A 17,529-nucleotide genomic window follows, 5' to 3' on the forward strand; every position below is an offset into this window, starting at 1 on the left:
CTTCAGGTCACAGTGACCATAACAGGGAGGTTGTGTCCTTGCTGTTCCAGCAGCCTGAGGAGGTATTCACAGAAAGCGTCCCTCTGGGGTCCTCTGGGACGTGGTCACACATTTGTGAGTCTGCCAGCTGGGTTAAGATCAATGTGTATGGACACGGAGCCAAGCTGAGCTAACTGGCCCGCCGGGGACAGACGCACGACCTTAGTCTAATTACCAGAGCCCCCCGCCAATAGGGCTCACCCACAGAACAAGTCCTAGTGGAAGGAAAGGCACCAAGGAACATAGTGGATTAACTCAAGCCTATGGAACAATGATAACCATCTAGGCAATTCCACTTGAGACAGTTTCCACCTGCTCTTATCTTAGGACGATGTCATTTAGAGAGATCTCTTACTTACCTTTATTAAGAACAATGACATAACAGACTCTTTAAGTAAATACCTTTCTCTTTTTTTTTTTTTTTTTTTTTTGCACAGTAAATATTTATTGAGCAATGGCTCAATGCCAACGCAGTGCTGAGGGCTCTTACAAAATTAATTTTATCAAATTCCCACAACAGCCCTTGCAAGATACGCATTAAGGTCCATGTGTTTCGACACAAAGAATTTGAGAGTCAGAGAGGCCCAGGGTGACAGTTCCGGCCTCCAAACAGAACACGCAGACACATGAGACACATGCCTTCACACGGTCCTCTGAGCGAGGACGGACCCCAGGCAACAAAGAACATGAGAGCAGCTGCCCCTTTCCAAGAGCTAATCTCTAGGGCACAGTGTTGCTCCGCCAACTGTGGTCAGCAGTTTGGAAGCCAAGGCAGTTTAAGGACATGGTTTATTCCTTTGAAGAGTATCTGTATGCAGAATAGAGCGTCGTCTTTGCCAGCTGTGCTCAGCTGCAATCACCCAAGCCACTGATGGATGGGGCCCAGTAGAGGGCATTCGATGGTGAATTGTTACTAAGTATCACCATGTCTAAATGATGACACTCCCGAGAAATAGAATAGAGAAAGTTTAAGATTGTTTCTTTGACAATATCTCATCAGTCCCTAAATTCCAGAGATTTTCTTGGTTGGGCAAAGGACAGAAAAAGCGCCGCCCCAGAGAATGCATCATATACGAAAATCCATCCCTCGGGCAGCACTGAGAGAGAGAGGCAGGGAGCCACTGCACTTTGGGCTGTGGATCTCACACTTTCCTACATATTCCTATATTTCCTATGTTCCTATGATTTTAGTTGACAATACTGGTTTTCAGTCTTTGTATCCCCTGCTACACTTGTAGCACAGAATAGTACAGAATACTAGGCACAGAAATATTTGCTGATGCATTAAGGAAAGAATGTATGTTCTCCATGCAGAAGATAGGAAGTACACTCTCGGGGTGACCAGATCTATCTGAGATGACAGCTGAGTTACTTGAGAACAGAGCCCAAGGAAGGAACCCAGCTGTCAGGGGGATGGGAAGAAGTGCCTATGAACTTTGGATTCTGGGAGGAAGTCAGAGGAAATAGAAGCGAGCCAGCCTGGCCTGGGGCCGAGAGTCCCATCACAGAGGCAACCAGTGAGCATGAACCTGAGCAGAAAAGCAGAAATATCTACACGGCATGTGTCCCTGAAAGAATGGGGTGCACCAAGCCCCAACAATAGCAGTGGCTCAGCTGATCCCGATTGGAACCTGGTTGGACCCTTCTCCAGACCCACTTGTGACAGTAGCTTCACAATCCATTGTCACCGGTCAAAGCTATCCATGCTTCTCATCCCACTCACCTTCTGTTTGCCTTCTTTCCACCCTTCCCTCAATCACCCCTGCCTCCTTTTTAAAAAATTTCTGCTCTGCAGGAAGTGAGGACAACAGGAAAATCAGTGCGTAGCTCCCTGAGGGGCAAAGTGAACCCATGGAAACTGGTTTAATCCAAGTGGAGAGACCAATACCCGTAAATAAAGAGGTAAAGATGAGGACCGTTATCTATGAGGAGCAGCGAGTGACTGGTTAGCTCCTGGTGATTGGGCGTACTTTCCATCCCCTGAATGAGCCGGGCTCCAGGACCTGTCCGCCCACACAGCAACGTTGGGAAGTCTGGGAAAGACATACTCTCTGGACCACTGCAGCCCAGGCGTGGGCTTGGCAGGCAGACGATGCCTTCATGGGAATTGGGTCAAACAGCACCGCAGCTGGATCTGAGCCCCCACGCACCATCACCCTCCCCCCTTGCAATGCTCTGGTGGCGTGTGCTGCCTTGGGCATCTACTCGGGCTGTTCTGTCTTCAAGTCTTACCTTAGAGGTGACTTTTCAGGTTAGCCTTCGCAGCCCCTCACAGCTGACCTTGCTCGTTGTCCACTCTCATGTCACCCTGTCCTCCCCCATAATCAGCCTCAACTCGATCACAGCACCTGTGGCATTGTCTGTCTCTGATGAGCGTGGAAGCTCCCAGAAAGGAGGGTCTGTGTCCCTTGTGCTCTCTGCTGGAAGCCCTGAATGGGTCAGGCACATGGGATGCACTCAGCAATGCTTCCAGAAGACGTGAATGATGGAACAAATGGAATGTTCGACTCAGGAGTCATCAGAAGCTACCTGATCCTTCTAAGGGAAATAGTTGGTCCACACTCTGCCCTCTGTGTAGCCTGGACACGCCAGGACAGTCCCTATGTCAAATGCTGGGTCCTCTGATAGGACTGGGTCATGGAAGCTGAGGCAGAATGGGCCAGCCTCCTCTGCGCATACACCCCATCTTTCTCATTCGCATCCAGAAGACATGCACTGGGCGCACGTTACAAAAACGTGCTTCCCTGGACTTAAAACAGAAGCAAATTCCTCACATCATCCAGGCAACCTAGAAGTCGAGAGACCACCCAAGTTCAGAACACATAGGCTGCCAGTGTTTTCATGATGCCCAGTCAGCGTTTACTCCTTTGAAAAGTGTTTATGGGGTACCTACTAAGCGCACCCAGCACAATTCTAGGGGCTGATTTTTCTAATCTCAGGATAGCTGTTGGGAGCACAAGTGGCGCGGGTTGCCCTCTGTTTCATTGCGCTGCCACGGGCGGAGAGTGGTGGAAAGTTTGCCATTCTGACTGCAACTCCGCAGACTTGGTCCAGACTTGCTCTCCCGTTCCCAGCTGGACCGCGGCAAGGAGAGGGCAGCTGATAGCATTAATCTGATTTATAAGGGAAGAGCCACAAACCACAGCAGGACCGTGACTTCCTGCTTTGAAAAGGGTACTCGCCTGTGGACTCTTTCCGGGAGCTCTAGACCAGGTTAAAGATCTGCAGCTTTATAAGGCGGTGTTAGGGAGCTATTTGTATAGATTATAAACTGACCTTCTGCCTGACGCCCAGCACAGCTTCACCTTCCGTAGAGGTCAGTGTCTCTACCCCTGAGCCCCCGCCAGCCCTCCCCACACTGCTCTGGCCATGTAGCCCTTCCTCCCCCTCAAGCCCTCCTCACAGCCCCGCAGCACCCCTCCCCACCTGCCCCTACCCTCTTGGCGCAATAGGGAACCACCCCAGGTGCTGAGTATTTTTAATATCAACCCTGATTCCAGGGGAAGAATTCTATAAAGATCCTACAGTCTATTCCATAAAGATTCTAGAAAGGATTCTGTCAGGGAGCATCTAAGTACTTTGTGTTTAATGATGCAGGGTGGGAGCAGGAAGTCGTGGCTTTCAGAGCGGCTGGCCTGTAACACGAAGGCCAGCAGAGGGAACCATTTCCCAGCAGAAAAGTGGCTGCGAAACCCAAGATGGCCGCTGTGTTAGGGCCTGTAACCAAGTGCCACAGACACAGCCAAGGGCTCAAACAAGGGAAATGTGTTGTCTCGTGCTTCTGGAGGCCAGGGCCTGTCTCCCTGGCTCGTAGATGGCAAACTTCTATGGCAAACTTCTCTCTGTCTTTCTGGTCTGCCCTCGGTGCGGTGTACTTCCTGTCCCCATCTCTTCTTGTAATTACCTCTTAATTACCTCTTTTTTTTTTTTTAAAACTAACTATTTGACGCCAGCGCAAGCAGGGGAGCAGCAGGCAGAGGAAGAAGCAGGTTCCCCGCTGAGAAGGGAGGCTGATGTGGGACTTTGTGCCAGGATCCTGGGCTCATGACCTGAGCCAAAGGCAGACACTTAACCAACTGAACCACCCAGTAACACGGCTCTCAAACCTCTGTAAGGCCCTATTTCAATTACGGTCACTTTCTAAGATACTGGGGGTTAGGACTTCAACATATGGAGTTAGGGTGGATGCAATTCAGCCCGGAACAGTCACCATGTTTTCTATTTAGTTAACTTTTTTAAAGATGTGTGTGTGTGTGTGTGTGTGTATAATTTACATATATATTTTTTAAAGATTTTATTCATTTATTTGACAGAGAGACACACACAGAAAGGGAACACAAGCAGAGGAGTGGGAGAGGGAGAAGCAGGCTTCCCGCTGAGCAGGCAGCCTGATGTGAAGCTCGATCCCAGGACCTTGGGATCATGACCTGAGCCGAAGGCAGACGTTTAACGACTGAGCCAACCATGTATATTTTTTAAATGTTTTCTCCACTGTTTTCTAGAAATGTGCTCATCTTGGAGTGATGTGGTTTTGGAATATAGGTGAGGTTTGGTGGGGTGAGGTCCGGAGCCGACAACCAAGAAAGAATTCTTGAGACATTTTTGGTGCAAAATGGTGGTTTATTGAAGCATGGGGACAGGACCCGTGGGCAGGAAGCGTTGCAGCCCCGGGGTTGTAAAAGATGGCTATGTGGTTGGGGGAGGTAAGGAAAAAGAGAGGTTTCAAGAAAGAAGTTTCGTATATTAAAGAAGGCTCACAGGATACCAGAGGACTTGGTATGGTCAGGTTGAGGTTATTTACCCCTCTAGTAAGGCCTTAACAGTAGGATAGTTGGGAGGTTCCTGGAGGAATGTTACAGTTGTTGCACTCCTCCTATCACACGTCCTTATCAATGGCCTGCAGGTTTAAAAGAAATTCAGTTTCATCTACATTTCTTTCTGCCTCAGCCTCCCCCAATTTCATGGAGGAAAGGGTGATGTTAGGGCTTCAGGAAACTGAGTGATGGGTCTCTGGAAATTAGGCTGTTAATAAGAAAGCTTCTTCCTTATAAATCACTAGGACATTTGTAAACGGAGGGAGGCTCAGGTCTTGCAGGATTGTGATCTCCACAAATTAACTATTTGTTTTTCCTTTAGGGCAGCCAGGAATGCCTGAGAAATGTCACATATAGCCCACTGGGGGGGTGGATTGTGGTGTGTCAGCTTCAGCTTTGTCCTCAGCTTGCCTTCTGTCCCCTCATCAGGGGCGCCTGGGTGGCTCAGTCAGTTAAGCGTCTGCCTTCGGCTCAGGTCATGATCCCGGGGTCCTGGGATGCAGCCCCCCATCAGGCTCCCTGCTCAGAGGGGAGTCTACTTCTTCCTCTTCTCTGCCCCTTTCCCCACTTGTGCGCACGTGCTCTCTCTCTTTCTCATAAATAAATAAAAGATCTTTTTTAAAAATTTGCTAACCTACGCTGTTTTTACTCCCATGGTGATCAACACATAGTTCAAAGGTCTTGTCCCACTGCCATATTGGCACACACGAATGGTTCGCTCAGATTGACAGAGAGCACGGACACAGGCACCCCATGGGGGAGTCATGCGAGTTCACATATCTAAAGACACAGAAGGACGTGAGTGAGGTCAAGACATAAGCAGAGTGGCTGGCGGCCACCTACAGAGGCCAAGTCGGGTTCCTGAGGTGTGGAGTGGGGAGTCGCAGATGATGCCATGATAGTAAGAGTTGCCCCAGACCTCCTCATGTCCAGTCTCAAAAACTCTCTCCTCCCTCCTGGTTTTCCCCTTCTCTTACTGCAGCTTCATACCCTCAATGCCGGGGCAGCTCTGCTGCTCGGCTAGCCCAGAGTCGTGCAAGGAAACCTTCCAGGTCTGGTGAGCCTCATCAATCTTTGAGCTAGAACTAGCAATCTGACTACAGGGGAACATGCTCTGCTCCCGGGGCAAATGGAGCCTTGTCTGCTATACCCGACTCAGAGCCTGAGAGCTGAGACAAAGGCAGGGAGATTTCTCGCCGGGTCCGGCTTACTGGCCCTTGACTCACCACGCATCTCGCCCGGCTCTCCTAAAATGTGGTCTGCCCAGTCTAAAGGTTGTCTTAAGGATGAACGAATGCATCTGAACAGAAACCAGTTGTCTTACCCTATAACCAATTCATTGCAAGTAAATATCATTAGAAAATTATCATATGTACTTCCTTATGCATTCATGCATTGGAGATTTTATGCAAAATACCCCGTTACCACCAACAGTACAGTAGATGGGCTGAGGGAAGGACAAGTATTTGCTTAAAGTGGGAGTCTTTGCTCAAGGTGCGCTTGTACTTACTGGGCAGGTCAGGACATTTGAGGTGAAGTTTAATTTTTTAAAGAGATTAAAAGCCAGAGCCTGGATCCAGAGGTCAGCAAGCCTTTCCATACCGGGGGGACAGGCACAGTTCTAATAAAATAAGAGTTCTGAGGCAACGCTGATGCACTCAGTCATTCCATCTAGATCCCAGAAGTCAGCTGTGGCCCCTTTCTCTTTGGAGATCAAAGTGTGATTGGCTCAGGTCCGTCTTTATCATGACCCAGGACACGAGCTCGCTGGACCTGTGTTCTTAGAAGCTCCCTCACTTCACCCCAGTATGATCTCAGGACTTCTTTAAGCTCTGCCAAAGGAATGCACTCACAGTCACACAAAACATGATAAGCCCTCTGGAAAATGTACTGTGCTCGGGGATTGCATCACATAATCCACAGCAAACCACCTCACAAAATACTTTAATGTTTTAATATGCTTTTTATTAAATAAAATAAAATCTCATTAAAGTATTTTAGTATTAATGAAATATTAATAGTATAAATTACTATTATCAATTAAAAATTAATCTTAATAAAATATAGATCAAATGGTACTAAAATATTATAAAATAGGATATTATTTTAGTAAAAATGAAACATATTAATGCTTAATATGCTTCAATATTCTGGCTCTTCCTGTGCCCTGAAAGGGCGGGGGGTGGTGGTGGTGTGGGGGACAGTAGCTCTCTCGTACCTGAGTGCTCTGTTCCTTCTCCCACATCATGCCCGCCTCACCGGAGCGCCTCCTCAATCCTGGACCTCCCCGCTCCCAGGGCCACCTCCAGTCCACAGAGCACCATGGTGGACATATACAGAAAAATCCAGCTCGCTCCAGCCCCCATGCCACGGGTTACCTCCAACCCCGTCTAGGGGCGCCCCTGAACCTTCTTTTTAACAAGATCTGCCGTCTTTAAAGGTCAGCTAAGGTTCCCCAGAACTTTTAAGTTTTCTCTTTCTCTTAACAACCCACGTGACCTGTTCTCATTGAATGCCTTCTACACTGTGGTCACAACTAGGGCTCTGGACCCAGACTCCAAGGTTAGGGTCCTAGATTCACCACTTCCTGTGTGACTTTGGGCAAGTTACTTGTCCTCTCTGGGCCTCTGTTGTCTCGCCTGCAGGAGAGACAACAGACAACTTCCTCTGTGCGAGGAAGGTGTTAGTGGCTCCTGGCTCCCAGGGTTGACATGAACACGTTACCTGGTATGTCAGAAGCTCACAACAGCGTCAGCACGGGGTAAGAGCTTTGGTGGCATTGTGTGGTAGATGCAGGACGAGTCAGGGAAACACAGCCCAGGGGCATGTAGCCCCCCCCCCACCGACGTGATGTCACCGTGCTGTGATGGGTGAAGTGCAAGGTGCTGGGGGTTTGATGGGAGGGTCATCCTGCCCATATCTGGGGACAGGGACAGCTAAGCTGAGTCCAGGAAAGGAAGGAGGGACCAGAAGAGAGGAGGCTGAGGGTCTTCTGGAGATAAGGAAGAGCATTTGCATGCCCAGCCCATAGGGACAAGGGAAACCAGGTCAAGGTCAGACATGAATTAAGCCTCACAGGGCAGAGAATGGGTTGGGGTACAGCCAAAAGACTGGAGCAGGAAGTAGGGACAGGAAGAGGTGGCCTTTGGCCCAGTGGAAGAGTCCGCATTTCATTTCAAGGATGATGGGAGCCCCAGAAGTCCTATGCAAAGGACCAAGGGATGGAATTTGCATTTTAGCAAGAAGGTCCTGGCTGCTGGGTGGGAAGTGAGTGAAGCCTGGGAACATGAGATTTTGTATTTTTCATGTTTGCCCGAGACCTGTAGGAAGTGAAGCCTGCTGCCCCACAACCAGAAAGAGGCCCAGGGTTTGAGGGGAATGAAGCATATTCATCTTGAAGAAAAACAGTATGAGGGGTGCCTGGATGGCTCAATTAAGTGTCTTATTTTGACTCAGATCATGATGTCAGGGTCCTGGGATGGAGCTCTGCAATGGGCTCTGTGCTCAGCAGGGAGTCTGTTTCTCCCTCTGCCCCTCGCCACACACACACAAACACACACACACACCCCACATAACACACATGCCACTCTCTGCACACACCACACATACACCATATGCAATACACACACTTGAAACAGTTCGACGTTTAGCATTATTATGTGCAATGCGCTGTGCTATGTTCTAGTCTACTTTTTTTCTTCTTCCCATTCTATTCCTTTCCTTTTTGTCCCCCCCTAATGATGTCTAAGCCTCACTAAATTGGTTTCATGAATTACTCATAGATCCCAAGCTTCGGTTTGGGAAACACTGACTTAGAGGGAGGCATGGGAAGCCCACAGGCCGCTGTGGATGGGGCTTCGAAGTAGAGTGGGCCATAGGGTGTGCTCTAGGCATAGTGAGGGCCCTGGCCTGGGCCCCAGCTCTGACACACAGCCACCTGCCGCAGTGGGGTATGGATAGGGGGACACAGGGCCTCATAGCCTGCTGGGGGTACTGACAGGAAAGGGCCCTTTCTGCATTTGTGTGGCTAATATGACCCCAAGGTTTGCTTTAAAAAATATATACATATATATATGTATATATATATTTTTTTTAATCCATTCATCTGTTGAGAGACTGAGACATCTGGACTCTTTCCGGATCTTGACTACTGTAACATTGCTGCTGTAAACATTGGGGTGCATGCGCCCCCTCAAATCACTATGTATCCTTCAGATAAACACTTTCACCGCAGCTTCACCAACATCTCTTGCTTCCTGAGTTGTTCATTTTAAGTTATTCTGACTGGTATAAGGTGCTATCTCATTCTAGTTTTCAGTTGTATTTTCCTGATGCTGAGTGATGTTGAGTATTTTTTCATGTGTCTCTTGGCCATTTGTATGTCTTCTTTGGAGAAATGTCTGTTCGTGCCTTCTGCCCATTTCTTGACTGGATTATTTGGAGTTTTTTGGTGTTGAGTTTGAAGAGAACACAGGCAGCAACTTCTTCGACCTTAGTTAAGCAACTCCTGTTAGACATGTCTTCAAAGGCAAGGGAAACAAAAGCAAAAATCAACTATTGGGATTTCATCAAGATAAAAAGCTTTTGCACAGCAAAGGAAACAGTTGACAGGGGCACCTGGGTGGCTCAGTCAGTTAAGCAGGGGCCTTCAGCTCAGGTCATGAACCCAGGGTCCTGGGATCAAGCTCCCTGCTCAGCAGAGAGCCTGTTTCTCCCTCTCCCTCTGCCTGCTGCTCTGCCTACTTTGGCTCTCTATCTCCCTGTCAAATAAATAAATAAAATATTTTTTTAAAAAGTCGACAAAACCAAAAGGCAATGGGAGAAGATATTTGTAAATGTCTTACCAAATAAAGGGCTAATATCCAAAATCTATAAAGAACTTAAGGTTTGATTTTTAATTGCACTTTGCTTACAATGGCCTATGGGTTTCCTGTGCCTCCTTCCAAATCAGTGTTTTCCAAACTGCACTTTGGAGCCTATTAATGGGTCATGAAATCACTTCAGCAAGTCTCAGACCACTGAATAAAAAGAAGGAATGGAATGGAGTGGCGTGGAATGGCGTGGAGTGGAGTGAAACGGCAGAGAGTGGAAGGAAGGGGAATGGAAAGGAATGGAGTGGAATAGAATACAATGGAATGGAGTGGAGTGTAATAGAACAAAATAGAAAGGAATGGAATACAATGGAGTGCAGTAGAATGGAACAGAGTGCAGTGGAATGGGATGGAATTAATTAGAATAGAATAGAATAGGGCGCCTGGGTGGCTCGGTGGGTTAAGCCTCTGCCTTCGGCTCAGGTCATGATCTCAGGGTCCTGGGATTGAGTCCCACATTGGGCTCTCTGCTCGGCAGGGAACCTGCTTCCTCCTCTCTCTCTCTCTCTCTCTCTGCCTACTTGTGATCTCTCTCTGTCAAATAAATAAATAAAATCTTTAAAAAAAAAAAGAATAGAATAGAATAGGTGCATTTCGTGGCACATAGTACGGATAAGTACTGGCTTGTTTGGGATTTGTATCTGTGTCTGTGAGTGCGTGCATGTGTGTGTATGTAACTTTTACCTCAAACCAGCCATTAATAAGTAAAACTGTAAATACAGAGAAGAGAAAATCAATCATGTCCAGTGATTCAGACACAGAATTTACAGAATGGAGCAACTCAGGAAACTACAGACTGAAAAATAAAGAAAACATCCAGCGCCCACGGCCCGTGACTGAATCTGCCAGATGATACCCCAGTGAGAGCGGAGTCGTTTCTTCCCAGGCCAACTTTCTTTCCTCGTTGATGTTCAATCTGGCTGCTCTTTCCTCCTGCTTCCAGTGGGCCTGAGTAAGACGGGGCCTGTAGTAATGGAGTGACTCACCCTCCTGAGAGTCCCTTAAGAAGGCCCCAGGCCAAGATCATTCTTTGCTGTCCTTCATAGATGCCTCTGCCAGCAACGGGCAAAACATGTGGGAACCTCAAAACATGTGGGGACCGGCTTTGGAAATTTCCCACAAAGTTGCAACTCAGTCCTTTCTGAGAAATGGCAACATTACTGGACTATTACTGCTGAATCGTTGGGTTTGTCTCTTAGAAACAAAATTAAAAAGTTAACAGTTTGTCAACTAAAAACCGTGACAAGGGGACTTCATTTGATCAATTTCCTGATTTGAGTTATATGAAGATTACAAAATGAAATTCTACTTAAGTATATTTTTAATTAATTGCTTTTGTGAGAAATAAATATTTTAAGTGGTGCTGCCCTAGAAAAATCCAAAATGTGGAGCTATGAGAATCCGGACATGTGTATGTGCACACACATCAGAGTACAGGCAGAGCCCCCCACCCCCACCCCACCCGGTGCTGTTTTTATCCCCCTCCCCCCCCCCCCCCCACTCCAGCTTGCACCCCTCCCCCACACTCCACTGACCCAGCATTGGAGATCCTCATTGATGGGGCTCTAAAATGCAGGGGACACACTTGGTTCTCTGCTCGATCTCTCCCCAGCATTCAACACAATTCACTTCTCTCTCCTTCTCAAAACTTTCTCTTCTCTCGGCTTCCACCTGACACCACACGCTCCGGGCATTTCTTCTGCCCCTCTGGCCACTTCTCAGCTTCCTTTGCCAGCTCCTCCCCCTCTGCAAAATGTGAGTGTGCACATTCTGTCCTGGGTCCTTTTCTCTTTTCATATATTTTCTCTCTAGGCTATAAGCCGTCACGACGAGGCACGCGGGGAAGGCGGGAGCGCAGATCCGGGCTGTCACAGATCCGGATGGAGTGGAGGCTGCATTCCCAGCATTTGGTGGGTGGGGCCCAGAAAGTCTGTTTCTGTTCTGTCCCAGAAACAGAGGACAGTGCCACCAAAGAATTAGCCCTCCCCAAGGCCACTACTCAGCCCCCATTGAGAGACACAGCAGCCGCATCCATGCCCATGGGTTCCGTTACCATCTGCAGCCCGTCGACTCCCCAGCCAGACCTGGTCCCTAAGCTCTGGTGTTTCTTATGGCATGTGTGTGTTCATGCGTGTATGCATGTGGTGAATGGTGTGGGATGTGTGCATGTATAGTGAGTGGTATATGTGTGGAGGTACGTGTGGGTAGTGAGCGGTGGGGTGTGTGAGCATGTGTATGTGTAGTGAGTTGTGCGGGGGTGTGTGGTAAGTGATACATGGGTAGGTATGTAGTGAGTGGTGTGTGTAAGTATGTGTGCTGTGTGGCATGGGTGTGCAATGAATGGTGTGTGTATGGTGAGTGGTGTGTTTGTGTGTGAATGTGAATATGTGTAGCAAGAGGTGTGTGTGAGTGTGTATATGTGCAATGAATGGTGTGAGTGTGTGGTAAGTGGTGTGTGTGTGTGTGTGTGTGTGGTGAGTAGCATGTGTGTGGTGTGTGCATGAGGGTGACTATGCGTAGTGAGTGGTGCGTGTGTGTAAGTGTAGTGAGTTGTGCGGGGGTTGTGGTAAGTGGTATGTGGGTGGGTATGTGGTGAGTGGTGTGTGTATGTGTGAGTGTGTGAATGTGCAGTGACCTGTGTGTGTGTGTGTGTGTGTGTGCGGTGAATGGTGTGTGTGGCATGAAGCAAGCATGTGTCTAACAGGCATGTCAAAGACAATATGACCAAAGTCAACTCCATTTTCCCCGCAAAGCTGCTTCTCCAGAATGTGCTTCCTCGCCCCTTGGCATCACCCCTTGGCCCCCTCTCCCCAGTGCAATCACCATGCCCGACTTCGCCCGGCTCCTAAACACCTGCCAGTCCCATCTGCGTCCCCACCCCCTCACAGGGCCAGTGGTGAGCCCGGCCCTCGTCGTCTCTGCCAGGACCACTGCAGTAGCCTCCTCATACATCCCCCTGCTCCCAAGTCCCTGTCCTCACAGCAACCAGAGCCGCCTTCTAGAACAGCAGCTCTAGTCCGTGCACTCTCCTGCTCTGACTCACCGATGGCTTCCCATTGCTCTCAGCATCCAGCCCCAGCTCCTTCCCACAATCTGTGAGGAAAACCCTGCCGGCTTCTCCAGCATTGCTCACCTCTTGAGTCACTGGAGCTCCAGCCACCTCGTGCCAGCTCCTCGAGCGCACTATACATGCTAGCTACTGTGATCACTCTTTTTTATCACTTAAAATAACAATTTGGGTGACAAGAAATATGCTGGAGACTTAACAGCTAAAAAATATTTACTGCTTCTGATTCTTAAATAAATAAATAAATAAACTATCATCACTCTTTTTTTTTTTAACAAAGAACATTTTATTATGTCAGCCAAACCTTTTCTCCAGAATGACACAAGCCCAAAAAAAATCACAAAAACCGCCACCTTCGCGAATGTCCTTTCTCTTATCCTCTTCCCAGTAGCTAATGCTAACATTTCTCTGGTGTCCCAGGATCGGTTCAATGGTCACATCTTCCCTAACTCCCGAAGATAAGTGCCTGCCGCCATACATTCTCATGGCTCCTGGTCTGTCTCCTTTCCGGAACAAATCCTAAGTGTCGTGAATTATCTAGTGGCATCACACTCTAGTGAATGTCTTTCTTCGCGGCTCTGGAAACAGCTGCGTGAGATGAGGAATGAGCCAGCCTCCCTCCCTGAGGGTCCTGTGGCTCCTGACGCAGTGTCTAGCAGAGTGGACACTCGGGAAATAGCTAATAAGTGCGTTCCAGTTCCAGTTTCAGACACTGACTCAGCAAGAGATCTGCTTCACCCAAGATAAAGCCAGGGGAAACTTTAAGGAGAAAACTGATAAAAATATGAGAAACTCCTGCAGAATGTGGTTGTGAAAGCATGAGGGGCTTTGGCCAGAAGGCAGAAGGTATTGGTAGGCTGGCTCTGAAAAGGCTCACACAGAAAAGAAACCACGCGTCTGTGCTTGTTCCTCCACAGCCAATGTCAAGGGGGAAACAGTGATTTCCTTACACCCATCCCGACCCAGAGCTGTGGTCCAGTTATCTCCAGGAGAAAAATCAGGGCATCTCAGTAGTCCCATGTTTATAAGGAGTTAAGAAAAACAGGTGGGGAAACACACACAGTTGATGCCCTTCTCTGACAGCTCCCTTTTTAAACCTCCATGCCAAAGGAATCACAATCCAAAACTCTTCCTAAATTGTTTCTGCCTGGGGCAAAGGATGGAGAGCTAACCTGAGGAGTTCGTTTCATTGAGTGTGGAGTGTAGGGATGGATCCATTCCCACCTCTCTCCCTGGGGCCCATGTACACTGGAGGCCAATCTTCACAGGTATTGCCAGAGGGAGACACCAATCCCCCACAGTCGTCCCCATGGACAATGAGCTCACAGGTCAAAATAGCACAAAACATTTGAGAAGCGTAACCCTTTTCAAAACAAACAAGCAAGCAAATAACAACAAATACGGAATTACAGATTCCATCAGAAGTGGAAATGTTGTTTAAGGGAAGACGTTAAAATTAGCCTTATAAATTATTAAGAAATAAGGAGAAGTGGGGCACCTGGGGGGCTCAGTGGATTAAGCAAGCTTCTGCCTTCTGCTCAGGTCATGATCTCGGGGTTCGGGAAGCAAGAAGCCTGCTCCTCTCTCTCCCTCCGCTGTTCCCCCTGCTTGCGCTCTCATGCTTGCTCTCTCTCTGTCTCAAATAAATAGAATTTAAGACAAAAGAAAGAAGTGAAACAATAATAAGGCAACATAAAAAGGGAACTGAGCATAAGAAAAAATATAAATAGTCGAAGTACAGAGCACATTGATGGAAATAAAGAGCAGACTGAATGCAAGTTAAGAACATGTTGGTAAGCTGGAAATCCATACTGAGGAGCTCTCTTAGAAGAAAGACAAGAAAAAATAGAAAATATTAGAGAAAAGTAAAGAAATATGAGTGATGTATGTGTAAGCACTAATATCCCAATAATGAGACCTAGAAAGACAGAGGAATGAGATGAAAAGAAGGAAATGGTTGAAGGAATAATGGAGTTAGATTTCCTAATTTTTCTTAAAAAATTGAAATATCTCAGAATTAAAGGGCCTGTTCGATGAGAAAGAGGAAAAATAAGGGATAGCAGGAATCACACCTAGACACCTTAAATAAAACAGGGAACTATTGTTAAAAGCCATATGTGAAAAACCCATACCTAACATCATCCTTAATGGGGAAGAACTGAGAGCTTTTCCTCTAAGATCATGAACAAAACAGGGATGTCCACTCTCATCATTTCTAATCAACATAGTACTAAAAGTCCTAACCACAGCACTGAGGCAAGGAAAAAAAAAAAAAAAAAAAGACATCCTAATGCTCAAGAAAGAAGTTAAACTTTCACTAATTCCAGATAACATGTTACTCTACATTGAAAGCCCTAAAGATGCCACCAAAAAACTACTAGAATTTATAAATGAATTCAGTAAAATCATAGGATAAAAAATTAATATACATAAATCTGTTGCACTTATTTAAACTAATAATAGAAGTAGGAAAAAGGAAATTAAGGAAATAATCCTATTTATGGTTGCACCAAAAAGAATAAAATATCTAGGAATAAACATAATCAAGGAGGCAAAAGACCTGTACTGTGAAAACTACAAAACACCAATGAAAGAAATTGAAGATGACACAAATAAATGGAAAAATATTCCATGTTCATGGATTGGAAGAACCAACAATGTCCATGTGACCCAAAACAATCTACAGATTTAATGCAATCCTTATCAATATACAAACATTTTTCATAGAACTAGAACACTCATTCTAAAATTTGTATGGAACCATAAAAGACTCCAAATAGCCAAAGCAATCTTGAGAAAAAAGAACAAACCTGGAGGTTTTCAAGATTTCACGATTTCAGATTTCAAGATATACTACAAAGCTATAGTAATCAAAACAGTATGTCATTGGCAAACGTAGATGTTTAGATAAATGGAATAGAATAGAGAGTCCAGAGGATGGAACTAGAGGGAATTATGTTTAGTGAAACAAGTCAGTCGAGAAAGATAATTATTATATGATCTCCCTGATATGAGGAAGTGGAGATGCAATGTGGGAGCTTGGGGGGTAGGAAAAGAATAAATGAAACAAGATGGGATCGGGAGGGAGACAAACCATAAGAGACTCTTAATCTCACAAAACAAACTGAGAGTTGCTGGGAGGAGGAGTGTTGGGAGAGGGGGGTGAGGTTATAGACATTGGGGAGGGTATGTGCTATGGTGAGTGCTGTGAAGTGTGTAAACCTGGCGATTCACAGACCTGTATCCCTGGTGATGAGGGAGCAGGAGGCTGGCTGAGGACAAAGCAAAATCTGGCGCCTTGCACCCCCTCTTCACCCTTTCCCCTCCATAAGTGTAGCATCCCTCAGGCAGCCCTGACTGCCATGAACAATAAGCAAATAGTTAACTTTCAGAGCTCACAATCCTGCTAGACAGGAGTCTCCCTTGGCTTACAGATGTCCTAAATCTCACTAACAAAGACGATTGATAGCAGGATTGTGACACCCCACCAAAAAGTCTCCCAACTATCTTAATGTTAATGGCTGGTCTAAAGACAACATTGATCCAGCAGCAAGGGCAAGGCCTCCGGCAGGCCTGGAACATCCTGGCACCTTGTAGGCCCTCTTTAGCATATGAAAACCCCACTGAAGCCTCCCTTCCCCTCACCTTCCCCCAACAGCAGGGTATATAACATGCCTACCCTCACAACCCGGGGCGGCCGCATCTCTGCCTGCCCACGGGTCCTGTCCCCGTGCTCTAATAAACCACCTTTTTGCACCAGAGACGTCTTAAGAATTCTTTCTTTAGCCGTCGGCTCCGAACCTCACCCCACCTCACCCCACCTAGGTTCAAGAACTTCATCATTTTGGCGAGCCAGCCAGGAGGTGTGTGAGTTCACATTTGGACTCTGAGCTTCGGTGCAGAAGTGGTGAGTATTCCCTCTCTTCTTCCTGTACTCTCGTTTCAGGGGCTTTTCAAGGAGTATGGTCTTGTTGGAACACTTGCATGTCAATTGCTCAGGCTGCAGTCCTCTAGCCCGTGGCTACTCCACGGGGAGGAGAGCGTCTGCCTTTTGGCTGTAAACTAGTACCCTGGCCGGAATGGCAATAGGACCCAGAAACTTGATGGCCTCTCTTTATTCCTGTTCTTGTATAAAGTTGTCTCTCTTGGGCACGGGACAGCCACCTAAGTCACCAGGACGGCTGCCAATCTTAAGACTCCCGTGTGAGGTTTCCTCCTGATTGATCTAATGTGATCCCCTCCACATCCCTGGTCTAGCCACTTCTGGCCGCGGGACCTCCACTGGGAGCCGGCCGAAACCAGTACCCGATTGAATTAAAACGCAACCGGGGACCGTTTCCTAGGGAAGTTGGCTGTAAGGACCACATGTGTTGGAATGTTGCTTAGACCATGATGGATTTCAGTCTTTACTGTTTCTCGTCAGTGTCATCTGCAAACCGCCTAAAGCTATGAAATTGGGTAATTTCCCCTTGCCAAACTTTTCTAATATTTCCATGGGTTAATATGGCAAAACAGTATGCAGTCTTCAGGACAGACAATGGCATGGCCTGGCGCAGTTTCCTAGTCCATTCACCAGGCACCCATCAGCAGCCTAGGATGCGATGGGGAAGTGGAGGGACGCCGGCACCCCTCCAGGGCCTCTTAGGGCAGGAATGCCTTCTGGGGAAGGCAGGATGGTGATCAATAGCGTATCTTGAGGGACGCCTCAGGTCGCTTTTGACACCTAAAACCTCTGACC

Source organism: Mustela erminea, chromosome 1, assembly GCF_009829155.1.
Source record: "Mustela erminea isolate mMusErm1 chromosome 1, mMusErm1.Pri, whole genome shotgun sequence".
Taxonomy (NCBI): Eukaryota; Metazoa; Chordata; class Mammalia; order Carnivora; family Mustelidae; genus Mustela; species Mustela erminea.